The following is a 6,284-nucleotide window of genomic DNA, read 5'->3' as shown; positions in this document are numbered from 1 at the left end:
AAGAGCTCTAGAGCTCCCATGGCACCTGTGCCGCCATTTCATTTTTCGAAGGTCTTGGCACCCCTAATCCAGAAGGGGATGTCAGACCCTCCTCTATCTTCTTCCGTTCCTCAGGAACTGCTATCTCTTACCATCCTCTACTAATCTTCCCTTAAATATCCCCACAAGAGGCAATTAAATACGGGATACCATTCCCCACACAATGTATAAATCATTAAGAATAACAGAGTGAGAAGTGGCACGCCCTTGCGCCCATACCCTGGCACCGGGCGTGCGTGTCAGCCCCTCCTGAAGGAGTCGCGCCCTTCGGGTGCACTTTCCTCGCCCTGGGACTGAAGTGATAGTCCGGGTCGTAATTTATAGGCGTAGGACGATAAATTCCCGCCTAACACAATAAAACCCTCACTCTTTTTCCCTTAGCTCTTCTGCCAATATCATTTACTTTCTTTTAGTCATTTAGTTATCTTTATTTTAATGAATCGCGAGTCATAAACTCTTGCCCTTGTGATTTAAATGCCCCTTTCGTAAGCTCTGAGGGACGTGTCCCGCCGTTCATATGCGGTCAAGTTTTCATTCGTAACGTCTTGGTAATTTTCCTTTTGTTATTATTATCCCTTTTCCCCCTTCCATTTCCTTCCAAGATCTCTGTTTGTCCTACCCCACATCTTTTGTCTGCTCGCCCCGTCATAACATTGAGTAGGCAGTGGACGCATAAAATTAGCGTAGTTTAAGGTTAGCGAATTAAAACCTCGCGAATACTCTCGCCCGCATACGGCTGTCAAAATCCGTGTGGGGCCGGCTAAGCAAAGTACGTTAAAACGAAGATATATTATCAATGCGAATATGTATAGCCATTACAGTATCGCGTAAAAGGGGATGTCATTTACAAAAATAAACGCTGTTTTTCATTTACACAGCCTCTTCAAGGCAGATTGTACTAACCGCATGCATTTTATCTAAAATTAAGTAACCGTGTATTTTAATTCTTGAACAATAACCATTTCTTTTCATTTGTTGGCCATAGCCTCATATACGTGGTCCTATAATCTTAATTAATTCACAATTGTTCGAGTCACTTTATAAAGTTACAGTGGGTAACCAAATCTAAAGTAATTATTCTTTTGCAAGTGTTTAAATCACTTTGCGTTCTGTTAACGAAAATTGTCCCAATGTGTTATTAAAAGTAATGTCTCAGCTTCATAAAACCCTTAGGAGTAAAGTTCATTGCAAGGCAGAATGTAGAGTAACGTAAAGCATTTGCCGCTCATTCTTGAATATCGATGTACACACCCGAAGGAGGTATGTACATCATCTTGTATGGGGAGGTATTATGATTAGCAAGAATTCGCTAGCAAATTGCCTCCCCTCCCCCCCTCCTTTGTTGTTGTTGGTTGTTGTTGTTGTTCATTTACTGCCAGCCGGCCGATCGATAGACCATCTGTCTATCGACTTAAAAACAAGGGTTAAAAGATTAAAGGCGCTCCCATTTTTGATAAAGATCTTTCCTTCGAGGCAAAAGTAATCTGGCTTGGGCGTTTCTCCTACAGGCCAAAACCTCCCCTGCGGGCAGCAGGTGCAATGAGTCAAAGCATCTGTGATGGACGCCCCCTGCCCCATAGGAGGGGATAAAGGCAAAAGCCCACGAGGTCTCACACACACGCGGGCTGGAAGATATGGAGTGAACTTGTGAAGACGTCCTCAACACCTGGCCCCATCGATGCCTTTGCATCCTAACCACGTGGCCCTTTCAAAAGTATACTTCTCCTCGTGCCCTTCGACCGTATTCCTCGAGCCCACACGCCATTGCTTGGAGTTTCGAGGAGTCCCCAGCGCCTTGCCCCTTTACGGAAGCCCTTGCATCTCACCACGTGGAAGAAACTCGTCCTCGGAAATCGCAAGTCATCCACGGACCGCCTTCTACACGCCCTCGGAAAATCTGCTAAGGTAAAGTGCCCTGGAAGAACCCCATTTCAGTCACGCTTTTGTCTCGTAATATTTTCTTAAAGAGAAAGCCAGAAATCTCCCTTGTCTAATGTCCGTGCGCCTCTTGCATCGGCAGTATTAATTCTTTATTACTCCTTTGGCACCCTCAGTGCAGCTTCGAATTCATTATTCTTTTGTCTATTTTCATTACTGGCGTATAATGTGCATATCTCTCATTTCAGAGGGATCCTATCGTGGAAGCTTCTCGACTGTGGCTGGGATTCCCCAGTTTCATTCAATCTACTTGAGTTCCTCTCTCCCGTACTAATGTCATTTATGTAAATACACTACTTTAAATGTGCCCACGTGTTTTACGTAATATTTCCCTCAGTAACCAGAGCCCTATGCTCATATGAAATTCTCCTTTGTTTTCCTCTTTTTTACGTTTTCCCGTACCCACGAAGTCAGAATTACAAGGCTAAATTAACTTAAATCGTTGCTACCTGTCTCACAGAGCATATTTCAAACTAAAACCACGGAAAAACGTAAAAAATATATATATATATATATATATATATACATACACACATATACCTGAGCTCTAAATATATATATATATATATATATATATATATATATATATATATATATATATATATATATATATATACATATACACATACACACACATATACCTGAGCTCCCAAAATGCGTGATCAATCTCCGCTGTGAGAGATAAAGCAATTGGTTCTGCGACGCGAAATAAAAGACAGATTAATTCCGGGAAAGGGAAGAGGAGGGTTGTTGATAAAAATAGGCGAGAGGAGAATGAGGAATTAAAAAAGAAAAAAATTTCTTTACTTGCCTCTATGTTTCTCCTCATTTCCGTCGCATGCCTGTCTGCTTTGGACTTGCTGGCTGCTTGCATGATAACGCTAATGCTTTCTTCTGTTGGTGGCACTTTGATAATAATGATAAACTGAAGGAAATAAATGTTTTATTAACGATTCTGCAAGGAGGAATAATTACGATAACTTGAAAGTGCTTTTGATGATAATGATAATACTCCCCGTGGGGAGTAGTAGTGCCGTCAGTGCACCTCGTGCGGTGCACTGTAGGCATTACTTAAGCTTCTTTGCAGCGTTCCTTAGGGCCCTAACGCAACCCCTTTCGTTCCTTTTACTGTACCTCCTTTCATATTCTCTTTCTTCCATCTTACTCTCCACCCTTTCCTAACAATTGATTCATAGTGCAACTGCGGGGTTTACCTCTTGTCACACCTTTCAGACTTTTACTGTCAATTTCAGCTTCAGCGCTGAATGACCTCAATGGTCCCAGTGCTTGGCCTTTGGCCTAAATTCTATATTCAGTTCAATTCAATAATGATAATACTGTCACCAAGACCGAGCCAGGCTGAGAAACGTCGCTTTTGGACTGAACTACTTATCATATGTTTGGAAGGAGACATAATGGCGTGTTTTGTTAAAACCTACCGAAACTATCTGTATTGACCTGGGCTGTGAATTAGCCCTTTGTTGGCCGACTCGGTTGAGCTTCAGACTGTCACGCGATGGGCCGGAGTTCAATTCCCGCGGCCGGCTGATGAAGAGTTAGAGGAATTTATTTCTGGTGATAGAAATTCATTTCTCGCTATAATGTGGTTCGGATTCCACAATAAGCTGTAGGTCCCCTTGCTAAGTAACCAATTGGTTCTTAGCCACGTAAAAATAAGTCTAATCCTTCGGGCCAGCCCTAGGAGAGCTGTTAATCAGCTCAGTGGTCTGGTAAAACTAAGGTATACTTTTTTTTTTCTTGTGAATTAGGCACCTGGTAGTTAGCAAACTGTAATGGGACGCAGCTAGGAGTATGGAGAGGAACATGGTGCTTGCAGCTTCATCCCAGAATAGAAGTTAAGAGGATGACATATATTAGATATTCTTCTTTATACCGAGGAGAAACTGTTCACAGGTAAATAATGTATACATGCATGTATGTATGTACACAAGCACATGTCATTCATATGTAGAAAAAAGTTAAGTATACCTTAGTTTAACCAGACCACTGAGCTGATTAACAGCTCTCCTAGGGCTGGCCCGAAGGATTAGACTTATTTTACGTGGCTAAGAACCAATTGGTTACGTAGCAACGGGACCTACAGTTTGTTGTGGAATCCAAACCACATTATAGCGAGAAATGAATTTCTACCACCAGAAATAAATTCCTCTCATTCTTCATAGGCCGGTCGGAGACTCGAACTCGGGCCTAGCAAAGTGCTAGCTGAGAACTCTATACCGACGCGTCCAACGAGGAACTATTCATATGTAGAATGCGTGTGTGTATGTATGTGTGGGCGAGTAAGGAAGAGAAGAGAGTATGGATGGAAAAGCCAGAAAGAGAGAGAGAGAGAGAGAGAGAGAGAGAGAGAAAGTCTCTCTCGTTTAAATCCAGCTATCTACAGGGGTTTCCTCTCACTGCATACCCGTCTCTTCCCTGAGCCCCGTCCTGCATTTCTGTCATATTCCTCAAATTAAGTTTGAAATGGCGAGGGAGAACCGCCATCACTCAAATGAGATGCCGCGCTGGAAAGGGTAAATGCCATCTTGGAGGGTCGTGATTATTCCCCGCAGAGATGACGGCGTATTCGGAGCTCTACAAGTGCCTGTTTGTTTCTCTAAGTTTTGGTCTTCGTGTAATGATACTTTCACCACGTATGGAAGTATCCATCGGGTTAATAACTCCTACAGCAGGCTGCTGTGATACCGCAGCTGCTGAACGGTGATTCAAACGTGCTGTATTTTGGAAGGTGTATCATTCTGAGAGAGTTTTTCTTAGCTAGTATGAGAAGTTCAGCCATAGTTTATGACTGAGAGTAATAAAAATTAATAAGGAAAAGCCATATGAGTCAGTATAAGCAAGAAAGTCAGCGTGAACCTTACATCTTTAAAATGATCTTGTTTTATAGATGATAATATTATGAGAAAGTCGAAAGTTCCGAATTCCTTTCGTGTTAAGCCCGCGAAAGTCGGATATTTAATCCCGTAGAGTTTTTCAGTTATCAACTTTGTCTTCAAAGCCCAAGAAAAAAAAAATTACTTTAAGCTAGGTTGTGAGCATTGAGCCTACACCCTAAATTCTAACTATATGTTGCTCGTCTAAACATTGAAATAATATTGTATGATTATATGATTAACTGACAACAGTAACCACTTGCTTGGATTTTGAAATGCAGTATTCAGTCACATAAGTCTTTGAAGGTCAGGAACCACATCTTATGCCGAAAATTCCTGGAGTCATATCGGGTACCAGTGCATCCTTATCTGATGCTATTATTATTGTTATTATTATTATTATTATTATTATTATTATTATTATTATTATTATTATTAGTATTATTATTATTATTATTATATTCTTAAAGAACCGGTTGAAAGACTGTGAACTTACATCGGAAGCTTCCATAATTAAGAATGCTTTTATTGTTTCAACTGTTGTGTGTGTATATATATACATACATACATACATACATACATACATACATACATACATACATACATACATACATACATACATATATATATATATATATATATATACAGTAAATAAGAAATATCGATAAATATATAAAAATAATAATCAATATAAAAAAAGCAAAGAAAGGTAGTTAATTGAAACTCCTGGAAACATTTATCTAAGCAGTTTTGGCCCAAACAACCAAACTCACAAAGGCCCGCATCCTAAGGCAGATGCCACCTGGCTTCAATGGGATTTATGAGAGGGGGGGCGGAGGGTCAAGGGCTCCCGCCCCCGACACCACCCCGTCCCACCACCACCACCGCCATAATTAATTGAAAGACTTCCTCATCTGAAAGATTCATCTGGCTTAGTGGTGAATGAAGTTGGAATTTTATCTCTGATCTCAAAGGAAGATGATTTAGATTTGCCGAGTTGACTGTTACAGGCAAATCTTGCTTGTTTCTTTTTTTTTTCTCTCTCTTTTGTTTTTTGCAAAATTCCATAGGAAGCTTGCAGCGGCCTGTACCGAATACAGAATTGAAGTGAATATAGAATTTTGGCCAAAGGCCAAGCACTGGGACCTGTGAGGTCATTCAGCACTGAAACGGAAATTGACAGTCAAAGGTCTGAAAGGTGTGACGGGAGGAAAACCTCGCAGTTGCACTATGAATCAATTGTTAGGAAACGGCGGAAAGTAAGATGGAAGAAAGAGAATATGCGAGGAGGTACAGTAAAAGGAATGAGAGGGGTTGCAGCTAGGGGCCGAGGGCACGCTGCAAAGAACCTTAAGTAGTGTCTACAGTGCACCGCATGAGGTGCAGTGACGGCACTACCCCTCTACGGGGAGC

The 6,284-nt window shown here is 41.3% G+C and overlaps 1 long non-coding RNA gene across 1 annotated transcript; it reads left to right on the top strand.

Annotated features, from left to right (window-relative positions):
• The first annotated feature begins 1,648 nt into the window (after positions 1-1,648).
• On the top strand, positions 1,649-2,284 carry LOC136846678 (uncharacterized). The gene is made up of 2 exons (XR_010855483.1): positions 1,649-1,944; positions 2,166-2,284. It is a non-coding gene; the product is annotated as an uncharacterized lncRNA (long non-coding RNA).
• Positions 2,285-6,284: the final 4,000 nt, after the last annotated feature.

The sequence above is a fragment of the Macrobrachium rosenbergii genome, chromosome 15, assembly GCF_040412425.1.
Source record: "Macrobrachium rosenbergii isolate ZJJX-2024 chromosome 15, ASM4041242v1, whole genome shotgun sequence".
NCBI lineage: Eukaryota > Metazoa > Arthropoda > Malacostraca > Decapoda > Palaemonidae > Macrobrachium > Macrobrachium rosenbergii.
This window is presented reverse-complemented; position numbering and strand designations above follow the sequence as displayed.